General features: G+C 42.6%; 1 protein-coding gene across 1 annotated transcript in view; it reads right to left on the bottom strand.

Annotated features, from left to right (window-relative positions):
- GABRB3 (gamma-aminobutyric acid type A receptor subunit beta3) overlaps nt 1-16,155 on the bottom strand; it is a 153,644-nt gene extending 137,489 nt beyond the window's left edge. The window contains exon 1 of the mRNA XM_076358934.1: nt 16,076-16,155. The gene's annotated coding sequence lies outside the window, so the exon portion shown is untranslated. The remainder of the gene's footprint in view (nt 1-16,075) is intronic.
- Nucleotides 16,156-16,842: the final 687 nt, after the last annotated feature.

The following is a 16,842-nucleotide window of genomic DNA, read 5'->3' as shown; positions in this document are numbered from 1 at the left end:
GATGAAAACACGTACGATCAGACGAAATAATCACCTGGATATGTACATGTAATACTTTCTCATAGGTTGCTACTGCTTTGTAAGTACAGATCAAAATAATTATTCTAAGTGATCTTTAGCTCTTTTGGTTGTTTAGATAGGAAGTCTTTATAAATTCAAAGGCTGTCAGCCCGCAGTGTGTCAAGGAAACTTGAATTTAAGAGCTCAGCCCTAACATTTACATTCCTAGGTTATGTTTCAGAGTTGGTTGTAGATGTTAAGAATATTGCCTTTGGGACCTTTAAGTGCATTATATCATAGCCTCAAGCTGTATTTTCTTTTATCCACAACTCTTCTTTAAACATCAGAAGTTTTGATTTAAAAGAGAAACAAGCTGGTAACAGACCATATGCATCTCTGCATTTTCCCTGCTTCACGTCAAGTGTGAGGATGAGAGAACTGTAAAGTGTAGTTAAATAGTCATGGCAGTCTACGAAAAATTGGAAATGTTCTATGAATCGGAAAACATGGAAATGTTCTTTGCTTTAAAAATGAATCAGAAGAACTATCACCATTTTTATTTTACAGGTTTTGGAGATGTGAATAGGTACACTTCAAGTCTCCTGAATATACTGGGACATCCCACCATCTGTTGCAGTAGTGCTTTATTCTAACTCGGTGTTTTTAATAGGGCTCGGTGGAACTTGAGCAGCTAAAACTTTTTTTTTTTTAAAATGTAAAACATCCAGTGATACTGGAATACTCTTCGCTCTCCTCTTGACTTTGCTAAAAAAGAAAACATTGACTTTTTAAGAATGAAATGGTTTTGATATTTTTATTCAAGTGATGTTTCAAAATCCCTCCATCTTTATTTTAAAACACTGTGAAGTACTTAAGTCTGAAAAAAGACTGCTGAAATCCAAAGCACTCATTTCAACACCTTAGCTTATCAAGAATTTTATAAACAGTTTTGGATAAGCCTGAAATACTTCTCTATCACTAGTAAACAACAACAACAAAAAATATCTATTCATACCCCTTTATTTATTTGTATTCCTTCAGTGTTTATTCATCCACTAGAATCTCCAAATTGCCTGGCTTTGTTTGTCATCATCTTTATAAATGGTGCTATGCATGCAAACGGGCTAAAAGGCGCCAATATAATTTTTAACTATATTTGGTGTTTTTCTTTCAAAGTTCTCAAATGTTGTGTATACATATATTAGACAATGTAAAATTGAAGTATCTGAAACCTCAGAGAAGAGAGTAGTTATTCATCTCCATTTAAAAATCCCACTTGAGGAATATGGGGCAAACACCATGGAATTAAATCATTTATCAATGTCATGCCGTGAGTCCTGGTTATAAGCTTTCCCTGGCAGGTAGGGAAGAGAATGTTAGTCTCCTAATACCCAATACTTTGTTGTAACTTCTAGGAAACGTAAGTGGTGTTTTCCCCTATTGAAAGCGGCTCTACATTCAACAGTGCTTTAGACAAAATAAATCAATTAGACATCCATTTTACAGTATTTCAGACATCCTCATACCCTTCATTTTGGCATGCATAACTCTTATTTGTAGATTTATTATATGTGATTAAATATAGATTAACTTTTAACTCTAAACTGCAGATTGCTGGAACTTAGGAGTTATGGAGGAGTTGACTTCTCAGTGAACATTGGGTGCCAGGGAATGCAATTTTGGCCCTTGAGCAAATGAGATACTAATTCCTCTACCACCAGAAATTTTCTCATTATTCTTGTCGTGGTTTAACCCCAGTCGGGAACCAAACACCACACAGCTACTCACATACCCTTCCCCCGGCCGGTGGGATGGGGGAGAGAATTGGAAGGGCAAAAGTAAGAAAACTCATGGGTTGAGATAAGAACAGTTTAATAATTGAAATAAAATAATAATAATAATAATAATAATAATAATAATAATAATAATAATAATAATAATTTGTAATGAAAACAACAGAAAAAGAGGAACAAAACCCAGGAAAAACAAGTGATACAACCGCTCACCACCCGCTGACCAATGCCCAGCCCGTCCCCGAGCAGTGATCGCTGCCCCCCGGCCAACTCCCCCCAGTTTATGTACTGAGCATGACGTCACATGGTATGGAACGTCCCTTGGGCCAGTTTGGGTCGGCTGTCCTGGCTGTGCCCCCTCCCAGCTTCTTGTGCACCTCCTCGCTGGCAGAGCACGGGAAGCTGAAAAGTCCTTGACTAGTGTAAGCACTGCTTAGCAACAACTAAAACATCGGTGTGTTATCAACGTTATTCTCATGCTAAATCCAAAACACAGCACTGTACCAGCTACTAGGAGGAAAATGAACTCTATCCCAGCCGGAACCAGGACACTCCAAACTACCTGCCTTTTTTTTTTTTCCTTGCGCCCTCCCCAGCCCCTTGAAATTTCGGCACGTGGACCCCAGGCAGAGAGCGGGGACTCCGACAGAGACCCAGAGCAGATTGGGACCGCAGCGGGAGGGACTGTGAGGCTGGACCCTCTCGCAGCCTTCCCAGCCCTTCGTTGCTCCTAAGCACAAGGGAACTGCCCTCTCTTTTGGTGGCTCTGTAAGTACTTACCCTCTTCTTACTCACTTTCTGTAAGTTTCTATGGGAAATGGCTGAACAGGATATTTTGGTCTGATCCAGTGTTCCCATTCTCATGTGCTTATAACTGTACAGAGATTTGCCATTGTGTCTGTACATTTAGCAGCAGTTTTAAATCTTAACGGAATCTCTCAGTAGAAATGTCTGTAATGGAAACAAGCTATAGTTCGCTGAACTTTAGACCCAATTTCCTTTTTGCTTTAGAAATCAGCGTCATATTATGCTTTACAATTTTTCTTGCTTTTCATTCAATGCATACAATCTATTAACTTTCAGAAAGTTTAAAACATCATTCTTTAAAACAGTAGCAAATTGAACAAAACACATAGTTTGTCAACCTTTATTCCCTCCTTAATACGATCCCTTCAGTATTAAATGAAATTGCTACAAATAAACTGTAATTGATGCTAGACTGAAAGAGGAACCAATGGAGCTGACAGCTTCTACGTTTCAATGTGGTATGTTCTGGCATCTTTTCCAGTTTCCCTCCTGGAAAGATTAATCTAGCTCTTGTAACATAAATATTTTTTTTTTAGTCGTATTTCTTTCTAATCTCTTTTCCTTGACACTTACGCATACAATCCACTTAGAACAATAATTAAAAAGCAATAATCCTTAGAAAATGAAAACATCATTCTGAGTAACAACTTACTCTTTCTTTTTCTGCTAAATTAAGGGGATTATATGAAACTATGGGCCAGATTGTGCCTCACACAAACATGCGTACTCTGGAGGTTATGGTAAGCTGCACAGCCCGCTGGGAGCCCTGGAGCTTCATCAGGCACAGCAGACATGTGCCAGACGCTGCACCTTCTCAGGCCTACGACGTGCCCTCTTCTGGGGGTTTGGCCAGGGTGGAAGACGGCTAGGTTTTATTTTCCCATCTTGGAGGATGGTTGATAGACCAAGAATGGGAGTGCAATGCAGACGCAGGCCTCGGGAAAATGCACGACTGCCTTAGAAGAGCACGGGAGCATACACACAGGTATGTGTGTGCCCCCGCACGCACGCACGCACACTCCTCACGTGTTGTAGTCACCCTCCTTGTGCCAAGGGCTGGCTAGCATTAGGTCAACCTTTCCCTTAGGAAGTCTCTTTTATGGATGCTTATGGATGAGTAAAAGCACTTGAGACTCCCATCGGCTTTAAACTGTGAGAAAACCGGAGTGTTTAGGGTGGCACCATTTTTAAATTTGATGCGACTTCATCTGTTGATAGTCAAAGAACGCCCCAGATTGAGAAATGTCCTTAATGCTGCCTCCTTAAGCCCAGAAAGCTGTGAGCCTGCGTAATGCCATAGGGGTGCACTGTTGAATCTGGGGACATGCCAGGCCTTCTGGCATGCCAGAATCTTCTCTTCTTATTCTCTAAAAAGTATTAAAAGCTAGGGCACAACTTCTCTGCTGCATCCAGTCTCTGAGCTGTGGCTTAGCCCTGAACTGCTGCCTAACACTTCAGTGATTAGAAGGGTGCTTAGGTATGAAGATATAGAAAACTCAGGCAAGGAGGAAGGGAACTGCTTGAGCACTCTGGCCATTCCTGCACAGGGAGCTGGGATGAGAGAGGGTAGGGAGCTGGTGATATCCTAAGTGAAGGAGAATTTGGTGCAAGTCTTTATTTCATCTGTGCAGCTCAGAGAGAGAGAAGGGGCCAAAAAAATCCGCGTAAGTCCAGACTTCAGGAGAGCCAACATGGAGGAGACTGCATGATGGCTTAGCACGGGTACAAAAGCCATTTTGCTAATGAATTCAATGGAAGGACAAATTTACCTTGTTTATCCTTTGGAAAGAACCCCACCATACTGTGGTACTGGGTAGCAGCATCTACCAACTACCGTAAATAAGTAGGTTAGCCTGAACTGTGAGGAACCCCAGTGATCTTTGAAGACTCTGATGTACCATCTGATATGGAAGCTGGGTCATTTTCATTAGAATTAGATAACAGGAAAACTTTATAACATGGGCAGCATGGGTTCTAGGGGTTTTATGTCATATATTCATTAGCAAAAGTCAGAAGATTTTACCAAGAAAAGCATTTATCTAACATCTAGGACAGACAATCTAAATTTTGTGCCCTATCAAACCACACAGCTATCCTTGTTAATATTTCCCTCCTATCACTGAGAAAGACTTGACCACATGGCAGGGTGTCCTGTAGGATTAATCCACTTGTTCTTGTAAGGTGCTAATCTATTTCCATGTGTAGAAGTGCACAGTTCTACACCTGAGTTTGCTTTTTTCCCTCTCCTACTAATCTGCTCTACTAGCTATCTATGTACTGCTACTATTAAAGAACATTTAGTTCATGATAACTGACATTTTCATTAGAATGGTCTTAAATAGGGAGTGGATAATTCAATTTCCAGCTAAGAAAAAGAATAATAAATAAATAATGCTGAAGCCATCTTCTCGTTCCTCCCTAATGGGAGGTTAATTGTTAATCTTTTAGCCACGGGGGAAATAGATGCAAGGAAAGATTGGGAGGAAAATAATAAAAAAAAAAAGACTGAAATGAAATTACCCACATTAGCAAAGTTACCAATATCATGGAGTGTCTACATGCAGTAGAGAGAATGGCAGGGAAGGCTTTAATTTTTTCTGTAGGCATCTGAAGGCCTAAGAGCCATGTAGTAACAGCCATATCTGTTATCTTTTTTAAAAGATAGGAAATCTTCTGAATGATTCAAGCCCTTTATATAACATGGAGCATTGCTCAGGTTTCAATACTATCACCTGAGTCTGGCCTTCCAAACACGTTCAACTCTCTCTGTGCATCTCAACAAAAGCACTTACACAGCAAAACATACAGCATCAGCTCCTTTCCACATTAAATTCTTGTCTTTAAAACGTAAACGTGTGTGCAGTCATAGCTGGGTTAAATAAGCCACAATTGCACAGCTGCTGCTTGCCACCACAGGTTTCGCTGAGTTTAGGCATCATTCTTATTATAACCTTGGTTGTGGTGCTGGCTCACAGCTCTACATTACAACTGGTCCTGGAGTGGTGGTAGATGGTACATTCTCCCTCCGTTCAAGTTTTTCCCTGGTCTCACTCTGACCTTTTCAAAGTACATTGTTATGTGAAAGATGAGAGTGATCTCTCCTTCCCCTTAATCTCTTTCCCTGACAACAAGAAACAGACATCAGTGTTTCAACTTGGTTTTGATTACAAGCATCAGGGTGCTATTCCAGGAAGATGAGAGTTTTACGTTTAACTCCAAGCACAGGCAGGCTACAATCATTCCGATATATTCTAGCACGGAATTCTTTATATTTAGCATGGTCCCTGCTGAAATTCTGCTTGTTACAATTATGTTCATCTCCTACCTCTCAATAGTAGGGTTATTTCAGTGGCCACGGTTTTCGTGGGAGATAATGGTAGGAGACTTTTTCCAGTGAGCATCGTCAGTGGTTAAAGAAAAAAGGCATTTTCAACTGGCCTCTCTTTCATGGGGGAGCTTACATGAAAACTGACTTTCAGATAATCCACGTTCTACTTACTTGGCTGTGTTTTCTAATATCTGGGTGTCTTGAAGACGTAGACCTAGCCAATAGGAAACACTAAGCAAAAGATATTAAAAGAAATATAGGCCGTCAGGTTCTATCAGACAACAATGCAAAGGGTGATGTACTTCTGGCAAACTTTTACTGAGCAGCAAGGCTGCTGTGTTCACAACAAGCTAAAGGTTTCCTCGCTGAAATCTCTTTTACAGTCATCCTTTTCATATGCAAACTATTTTTAAAGCGTTTTCAATATGAGACAGCAGATGTTTAATTCATAAGTGACTAGAGGTAACAGCCATCCCTGACAATAATTCCGTGCCTATTGTTTGTATCCGGCTCATAGCTGGTAGCACCATTTGTAAAGTGAAAAGTAAAAACCTGAAGGACAGAGCGTTGCAAACAGTTTTCTACTGAGTTAATCACCGCCATAACTTTGCATATGGGTTCAGTTGCAAGGAATTCACATGCCCAGAAAAAATCATATGTGCAGTTCATAAGATCAGGGCCTATAGAGACATTTATGGAAGTAATTCGCTTCAAAATATTTGCTCATGAAGGTTCTCAATATAAGTAGCAAGAAGACACGCTTTTAAGATACAATTTTAAAATATTCTTTGAGGTCATATATTGCCTTTTTTTATGCAGTATATTCTTATTATCTCAAATAGATCTCAGGTATCACAGATACGAATATCAAGTAAACGTCTAGAAATGTGTAGAGTTAGAATACAATAAAAGATGCTCCTTTATTAGACACATTAAAAGGCAGTAAGTATTATGCAGTGGATGATTCCCTTTTATGTCAAGACCACTTCAAATATCACGATTCTAATTTGGTATGTCCTAATTTTAAATCTAGCATCACCAAATGAGGTGGAGATTAGACCGACAAATCTGTGCATATTCTGTCTTGGCAGAGCTTAGATCTCCTTATGTATAGAAAAGTAAGCATGACTCCAACTATACTCAAATGAGCGCCGTCAGGGGACTGCTGCACTGACACATCGTATACACAAATACAAAATAGGGAATGACAATACAGATCTCTGAACAGCGTAATTGTAAAGGGACATTTGGCAGCTTGTTTTGTGGATTGCACATGCTCTTCACAGATGTGATAGCAATGGTCTAATAAGCAGTTAAATTGCAGGATAAACATGCTCAGACTACTATAATAAAGTTCGAATTGAAGTGTTAGCATACCACTGTGTACAGTGGTCTTCATTGTTTTCCGTGATATTTTCAATAGCAAAAATCTGTTTGTCAAAAGAGGAGCCCTTTGGGGGGATTTTACGTGTAGGCAAAGCGAGAGCCACTGTGTGAACAAATTGAACAGGTCGCGTACCCTGCAACTAATCTGAGAACCCAGAAAAATGCAATATAAGAATGGGAATATGATGGTGCGATCAGAACAGACATAAAAAAAAAAAAGAGGGCAGATTTGTTTTTCCTGGTTTTCAGACAGAAATAATTGCACAGGAAGGATGGATACATATGCACAGTCAAAATGCTATTTTTGAGTAAAGCTCTTATGGCAGGGTGCAAGTTACAGACCTAATCATGTGCCTGCGCAGAAGACAACTGCCTTAGAAGAACATTATGATGGTTGCCAAAATCAAGTGCTTTAAAGTTGGAGAACACTAAAGCCTAAATGGACAAAGAAATCCTAATTGTGCTTTCCTGTAAATCAGTATTAAGATTTTTCTTGAAATGTGTCTTTGCCTCCCTTTTTCCTCCCCCAAAGAACACTTTATCATTCATTACACGGGATAAGTAGGTACTGATTACACAGTACCTACTGAATAAGCAGCTACTTAGAAAAGTAATCTTCACCAGCCAGTTAGCAGTGCCTTATTTACTGCCTACCCAAAGCCTGCAGTAAATACAGAATTATTCATTTTTTCATGGTCTTTTCTGGGCCGCTACTCATCACAGTAGTATTTGCATGCCTCAAGAACGCAGATGAATTTATCGCTGCCGAAAGATAGGAGGCCATTATTATTATTCCCATTTTACAGCTGAAGAGATGGGGACTTGCCTGGAGCTACACACTGAATTAGTGGCAGAGCAAGGATTAAAATTCATGGCTTGCAACCCTGTGCACATTACTGGAGACCGCACTGCCTTGCAGTCAGAGGTGCTGAGAAACCACAGCTCTCACCGACTTTGTCTACCGCTGCAAGTGCTCTATAAGCCTTGGGCAGCCCAAGTTGGTCATCCATAAAATAAGACACACAGTTAATAGTCAGCTGCCAGAATATTGGGTTTATCATCACAATAAGAGACTAATACTTGAGTCCAGTGTTTACAAAAGGGTCTTGAACCTGGTTCACCCACGCCTGGGTGAATGCCTGAGCTACTGGGGTGCTGGTGGTTCCAGGGTGGGTAATTTACTTTTCCGTCATGCAGATGCTGGAACTCAAAAAGCTGTGATAAAAGCATCATAATCTGATTTCAACAAAATGGCACTTTATGATGAAACACATTTAGAGTGGAAAACTAACTGCCAGGCTTAAGGTCTCTTCTCTTGGATTATTCACCTGAAACTCATTCCCTCCTGCTGTCTTGAGCATACCCAGGATTCTGCCCCAGCGCTCTCCACACAAAAAGCATCTGATTAACATTTGATGGCTCTTGTTTTGTTCTTTTTAGTAAACTGGGAAAACACCAGTAGATCAAACTGCAACCATTCCAGCAGTCATATTTTATTTAAGTCACTTTTTTCTCTTTGAAGCTGTTCTTTTGATCCTCTTCTGTGCACCTGAGATGCTATGTCCATTGACAGTTCCCACTCTTTGGCTGCTAAAATTAACATGGGTGTTAGCTCCCTGGATCCACAAGTGATACTGTTTAGACAAGCAAGTAAAGTTTCTTGTACGCAATTGACCAGCAGTCTGTGACCCAAGTATACAGCCCCAAATGCGAAACTAATCCACTAGTTTTCAGTTGCTGAAGGTGAAAGGCATGGTGATAAATCCAGCTCATCTTACAAGGGCAAGTAGCCCTGTTTCTCCAAAATTTGCACCCAATGGAGCGGCTGTGGAATTTAAAGCAGGACCAGACACAATGAGTGTGCAGCCTGGGGACCTGGACGGAGCATGCCGCGCTGTCCCTCCAGTTCATATGCCTGTTTGCTTCCTTCAAAAACTACAGCACTAGTAGTCAAAAACAGAAAACACTCTGCACCCAGGACTGAACTTGAATCTGCTACATCCTAAATACACAGCCTGGAGGCAGGGTGCCTTCCTTCCCTCCAGGCAAAGCTTTCCTTGGCAAGGGCTGGCACACAGGTATTCGTCTCCGCTGACAGCTGACCCACTGAACACTCAATCACTTCTGTAAAACTGAACAGTTTATAAGGTGAGAACAAGGAAAATCCGTACCAAGTTCCCTATGTCCAAAAAGATAATGGCTGCCCATAGCAAAGAGCTAATCTGGGTTTCTCACAGTCAAAGGGAATATCCGAAGTATGGGTTGTATGACGATTCCTCACAGCTGTTCTTGACTCTTTCTGCAGCTATATCCTCCTCTTCCATTCTACCGACTTTTTTAGAAATATTAAAATCAAAATGCTCAATATCTCTAGTGTTTTACCCTACTTTTTTTCCATTGACTAATACAAATTGCCAAATTTTAGCCTGCTCTGCAGTTGTTTTGTGAGCAAGCCACCTGTATTTTTCATTGAATAAATTACTTACCAAAAGCAAAAAAATCGCTCCTACTTAATATTTGTGCCAAATCTCATTCTTCACATTCAAACAAACTCTCATTGACTGAATCATAATTACTGGGTCACACTCGAGGCATAACCTCAGCTGATGTATGGGCGTAGTTCCACTGCCCTTCACTTAGCCAATTTCTGCTACATGAAGATCTGACTTATTGACTGATATACATAATATATGTTATTATTTTTATCTTTCTGAATTCTACTGCACTGGGACTGACAAAATATTTTCACACAAAGCTGTAGGACTGACATCACCTGCATTGGTGTGGTATATTATGATGCTTGCTATAGTTCAGTCATTAATATTCAACATCCTGTAGTGTTATATATAGATCATTGCAAAATCTCCATCAATATCTTTTCCAAAACAGGGCATTTTCAGCTTATTTCCTTTTTCATTTTTTTTTTTAGCAGCTCCGTCCAATTTCTGTAAATGTTAATTCTAGCTGGAACAATTTAAAAACTAATTTTTCTTGAAATTTTATTAATTATAGCACTTGAATCTATGTAACAGAAGTCACATTTAATGGGATTTGGAACTGCCGAGAACATTTATTCCCACCTAACCCCTGCCAATAAATTCAGCCTGAAAAGCAGTATATTGCAAATCCTAAAATAAATGTAAGTTGTGTCTACAGCCTTCCAAATGGTATGCTTTAATGTATTTTTTGTAGCAGCAACTAATTATTATAATGAATCATCACAGGGTGACTTGAAAGCATTTGTAAAATTTTACAGAAGCGGAAACAAATATTTGTTGGTATTTTTGACAGTTACCTGTGTTGATCAGAAACAGAAATAATGAGTTCTGTCAATATGCCCAGCACACATGTAAACAACACAGAGAACTGCAGTAAATATGGAAACTAGAGCAGCCAAAAAAGACCCAAGTTCATCACAACAACTTAAAACGTGCTAATCCAATCTCATCCTAGCATTTACATAGCCAAAACCCAGTTGACAGGAAGACTTGATATGTACATACATGTATCAATACGCATAAATATTTATAGTTTATAACGTAAATGTGAGAGAGAGTTATACATACATATGTACATATAATAAAATTTGGAGATGTACTGTCAAATAGATTTTGGAACCTCTTGTCTGTAACCGATTTCTAAACATCAAATACTCTGTCCTTAACATCATTAAGTACGTAAGGTTACTATAGTCCTATATTGTCTATGGGTACACTCACCTTCCAGCCATTATGAATATTTGAATATACACTTAATGAAGAATTTATCAACATCAATTCTTCCATCTTAGTTCAATGAATTTGTGTTGTTCCTTCTAAGATTTGTTCTCTCCTTCCTGTTATGAAGGAATTACATGTACAGTGGCATATGCATAAACCCTTGAATATTGATGCAGAACTTGTATGCTCTAGTTTAAACCTGATTAATCTTTCTTTATGAATCATATGTATGAAACTGAATCATTGTGGTTATTCTCCACGAAGTGCTTGAATACAGAGTAAGTTGTTTTTTTGCTCAGCTGTATCATTAGAGGTGTGCTCTGTCCTCACAAGGAGTGCACTGTGCAGTGTCATACTTACAGAAAAGAGGCACCCGAATCACCAGACAGAGGCCTTAAAGGTCATACACAATGCGACCCTAATGACCCATTATTTTTCAAATCTAGATACAGCTGCTACTCTAGCTAGCTAAAATACTAACCAGTAAATTTAGCCATTTTGAAGAAATTAACTAAAGGTATTTTACCTATGATAGGATCATAAAGTTCCAGTTCAGAGGTTTTCTGAGTTGATACTCACTTGTGTGCAATAAACCCCCCCTAAGTTTACACAGAAAACGCTAACATTTTAGATGTAAGCAAGTATCACCAGTGTTTAAGATAGAATAATCTACTTGAACGCATTAGTTACAAGTATCTTACATGTTTGGAGAACACTTATTCATCCTTTACATTATTATTTCTTTCTATGCAAAAGTATGGTTTATATATTTCATGTTTAAAAGTTAAATTCTGGAGAACTGGAAGATCCCCAGGCAATCGCCTGGGAATATCAGGATACAATGACTGACACTGCTGAGTAAGCACACAGGCTGAGAAGACAAAATGCGCTTCTGTTTGCTGCATATACATCTAACTTTGGCTTTTGAATACACCTGCTTCTCACTAGGCCTGCTAAAAAGCTTAAATACATCTATTTGCACTGTCATTCCCGTACTACTAGCACAATTTCTATGGTTGCAAAGCAGGGAACCTGTAATTGGTCCAGCTCAGAGGCGGGCAAAATGTGAACTTCACATCTGTGTCCACTATGTCCATATAGGTACATTAAATCAATCTGTTAATTTGGCCCAGGACGTCAAATCTAAGAGATCTTTGGGTTACAAACTTTGATTGGGCGATACCCTTATTTCAAATCTCCTACTTGCAATGCCAATCTCGCTAGGCCACGATCTGATCTCTGCTAAAAACGCTGTGCCAACAGGAGAAGAAACCAGGGGCAGATTCAAGGTGAGGTAACAGCAGGCACTTGTTTATGGGATATAACACTCACGGAGGACGTGACTTGCTGCAGAGTTCATGGACACCCAGAAAAAACAGCCTGTATTCTCACAAAGCAAGAGGAAAGCAAACCAGAAAGTCACAGTTTATACTGCTGTGGAAATTTGTGGACTGTGTGATGCAGGAGGGACTGCTGCTAGGTAGCCCCTTCTGTCCCCCTGAATCTAAGACCGTGAACTAGCAGTTCAGGGTGTGTTGCAAATCCCTTTGGCTTTCAATGGTTTGTATCTCAAGGGCAGACTTTGGCAGACTCTGCAAGAACAGGGAGAAGATTTCACATCTGAACCTGGCAAGAATGTGAATAAACCCTCAATTTTTCCATGCGAAAAACGTCTGTGAGCAGGTTTGACCCCACGCTCTGACTTTGCATTGCTATCCACTGGTGTAAAGGAAATTCTCTCTTTTCCGGGACAGAGGAGAAAAGGGCTATCTCACTGGCAAGCTGAACTGATACAAGCAAACTATCAAAACCTGTGCATAACACTTCCCTGCAAAAGCAGTGCAAGGGCAGTGCCAGGCCTGAACCCCACCGTTGGCCCTGGCCCCGTGCTCCTCACCGACCAGCTCCAGGCTTTCAACAGTTACACTCATCTCAGCCACATAGGTGGAATTTAAACTATGCAATTCCGGACCAGCTGGGTTAACCTGTAGGGAGGATAGGATCTATGAGGGCGAAGGGAATTTTAAGGAGTCAGACAACAAGGTGGGTTTGGGGAAAAAGATGGAGCTCCTTTATGTGTCTTTATGCAGAAAGACAGGGACATCATTGTAAGTAACAGACAGTGTTTGCTTTAATGCTCTAATCCAAGGATTTAAAACCTTACACTAGACTGAAAAATGTTGGAAAAGTTCTCCACTCCTTCGGGGGGGGGTGGGGTGGGTGAGGGAGGTATCTCTAGGTATCATTTCCCTGGTCTAATGGGGCAAAGTGTCTAAACCAGATCCAAACTCATTTGAATTTCCTACCAGCCACTTTTGAAAAATAGGGCTGCCAGCACCCGAGGCTCTCATCTCAGAGTAGGGACCTCTGTAAGGTGCCTAGAGTGGTTTCCAGAAACACCATGAAGCTTAGGGCATGCTATAAATCCATGACAGCGGTGTTCAGGCATACCCTCAATGTTCGTTCAGCTCTTAGCCAAATATGTGGAAATGGACTGAAGCATAGGTTGCCCATAACAGATAGGATAAACCGCCAAACAGAAAATGTAGCCTTTCGTTCATTTCTAAACTGAATGTGTGCAGAAAGCAACCTGCTCAGGATTAGCTTTGGATGAAGTTTTTAGACCTTTGAACCTGCAGATTTGGGAATCACAACAAATAGCACGCAGAAGCATCGGTGTCGCTTGCTGAAGATGTCGCTTTTCACAACCAGCTGGAATTTTGCTGGGACAGAGCAGGCAGTCACCTGCCTCTCTCTCCCAGTGGCACCACTGATCTATTCTGTGCCACACAACAAGGGACCAACTCTATCTCTGAGCAATCCTTCCCAACATTACTCTGCCCCCAGCTGCCTTTCACAAAGCTCCGTTAAGTAGCTCTCTATTGCCACTGGGACGCACAAAACCGACCACCAAAACACCAGGTCCTAAAAGCAGCTCTGTCTGCAGCATGGCCTGTCAGACAAGTGAAATGCAGGTCACTGGTCATGTTTTATGGGTGTCCACAACATTGTAGAGTGGGCATCCATGAGGGAAAGAAAAGGCTTTTAATATCCCTCCTTATCATTCAGAAATACACCAAATGCTTCAAAGTCTATCAGACTCTAATACCTCTCACATCAGCAAGGTTATTTGTATCATTTCACTACCAGGTACAGTCGTGAAACAGTTTGGGAAAAGTAATACAGGGTTTCACAGGATGACACTGTTTTTATAGCTTAGAGGATCACAGGATGGCTGAGGCTGGAAGGCACCCATGGAGATCAGCCGGTCCCACCTCCTCCTCAAGCAGGGTCAGCTACAGCAGGTTTCCCAGGATAGTTCCCCTTCAGGTTTTGAGTATCTGCACAGACGGAGACTTCACAGCCTCTCTGGGCAACCTGTTCCAATGTTTGACCACCCTCAAAGTAAAAAAGTGTTTTCTTGTGTTCAGATGGAATGTCATGTTTTTTAATTTGTGCCCACTGGCCCTTGTCCTGTCAGTGGGTAGTGCTGAGCAGAGCCTGGCCTCCGTCTTCATCATTGCCTCCCATCAGGTATTTATACAGATGGATTAGGTCCCCCTGAGCCTTCTCTTCTCTTCTCCAGGCTGAACAGTCCCAGCTCTCTCAGCCTCTCCTCATAGGAGAGATGTTCCAGTCCTTTAATAATCTTCTTGGCCCTTTGCTGGACTCTCTCCAGTATGTCCATGTCTCTCTCATACTGGGGAGCCCAAAGCTGGACCCAGCACTCCAGGTGTGTCTCACCAGAGCTGACTAGAAGCCTCTTGACCGTCGTCTCTACAAATACTGAGAGAGAAAGGAGTGGAAACAAGACTTTCACCCTTTGTTCAGATCCAGTCTCTGTGTTGAGAGTGGTCAAGCTGGTGTTAGCTGATGGTTAGGGATTCATGCAATGACTGATGAATTCAGACTGCTCTCTATTGGAAAAGGATTTATATCATCAAAATCACTGTCCCAAGCGCTGCCTTTTGCGGAGTCTTAGCTAGGAGGCCAAGGGCAGAAGATTTCAAGAAAACAGGCAATCCTCTCCACCTGGATGTCAGAAGTGAAATGTTTTGGCAGAAGAGAATGCCCCTGAAGAGCCACTGCTTGGGTCAATACCCACAGCATGTCACACCCCCACGCAACTTCATGAGCTTTCCGTAGCTCTCTTGGGAGAAGAAGGACCGGCTTGATCAGTGACAGAGATGCCTTTGGCTGCTGGAGAAACAGGCCATTTTCCAACACAGAGTGTCACAGCGTTGTGACGTGGTGTGCATTGCCCAGTGAGCTCCCAAGTGTGTAAGTACTCACATGTGCCATGGTAAAAATCACAGTCCAATTTGCCTGTACTATATTTCAGTCCCATATAGAGGATGATCTAGCTCAAATGCATTTATCTCTGCAAATAAGCAACATTACTTAATGAAGCGGGGAGGAGAAATGTCAGAGGGACCACGCAAAACTTTTCCCAAATATGAAATGGCTTCTGGTAGGCTGTGTCGGCTTTTGCTAAACGCCAGCGCAGAAAACAACCAACCAACCAACCAACCAACACATTTCCAAACAAACAAACAAAACATTTCCTTGACCACAATAAAAAGCAATTGTTTCACACACTAAATTCAACACATCCTTTAAAACCGAACAAGGAGGCTAGGCATACAAATGGGGTAAGTGCGAATCACAAGGGAGCGCCTGAAAAAACACACAGCGGAAGACACGTTCAATACAAAGGTCTCTCTGTTGCTTGTTGCAACTCCGCTATCACAGGTCAAAGCCACCATCCTGCAGGGATCCAATCCGAAACCCGACACAATTAACGTCTGACAAGCTCTCGAGAAAGCACCTTTGCCCGGGAGTTAATACCTTGCGTTATGAACAACATGTTTCAGATATATTGCGTCCGTAGCTATAATCAGCTGGCAAACAGAACCAGATCTGTATTACACTGCTACCCTACAGACAAGGCTACAGAAAAGAACCAGCCCCGACCCTGCTGTTGGGAGCCATCAGAGGCGCTTCCTTGCGGGAGTGACCGCCACCAGCGACGCCCGAGATACCTTTTCCTCCCGGCCGCTTGCTTTTCGCTATACTTGAGGCGCCGCGCAGCAAGCGGCGGCTTCCCAGCGGCTTCACCGGGCACCCTTCTCTGGCGAACCACCCGCCGGCTCCTGCCCGGCGCCCCCACGACCACCGGCCCCAGCGGCCCGGCGGCTACCGCGACCCGGGGGCTGCCGCGGCCCGCGGGCGCCACCGCCCGCCCCGGGGCGCCACCGCTCGCCGCCGGCGGGGTTGCGTGGAGCTGTGCCGCCCTCTGGCGGCGGCGGGAGGAACTGCACCCCCCCGGCCGAGGCGGCCGGCCCGGGTTTGGGGAGCGCGGCGGCGGCGGGGGGGCCGGGGGGGGGGGCTCCGCGCGGCGCGGGCGCGGAGCGGCGTCTTCCACGGCCAGCGCGGCTTTCTGCGTGGCACCGGTGTCCGTCAGCTCGCCGTTTCGCTGAGTAAGGCGCGTCCTCGTTTATCTTTTCTTTTTCCTCGAGCTTTTCTTCTGCGTTTTCTGGCTATTTCGCCTCCCCGAGTCTTAAACGCTTGCTCCCTTCGGTTTTGTGAAGCGGGTCCGCGGCGCGCAGCTTCGCGGAGAAGATGCAGCGAGCCAGAGGGCTGGAGGCGCGGTGCCGCTCGCCGGAGAGCTGGAGCGAGCAGCCGGGGGGTGCGCGGCTCCCACCCGCTCACACGGGAGGTCTAGGCCGATACATCTGCGGCTTTCTGTTGTAAAATTAGTTAAAGATCACATATTTTTACAACATCACCTATACAGAGACGTAAATAG

This window comes from Aptenodytes patagonicus, chromosome 1 (assembly GCF_965638725.1).
Source record: "Aptenodytes patagonicus chromosome 1, bAptPat1.pri.cur, whole genome shotgun sequence".
Taxonomy (NCBI): domain Eukaryota; kingdom Metazoa; phylum Chordata; class Aves; order Sphenisciformes; family Spheniscidae; genus Aptenodytes; species Aptenodytes patagonicus.
The sequence above is the reverse complement of the archived record's forward strand: the minus strand, read 5'-3'. Positions and strand labels throughout refer to the sequence as shown.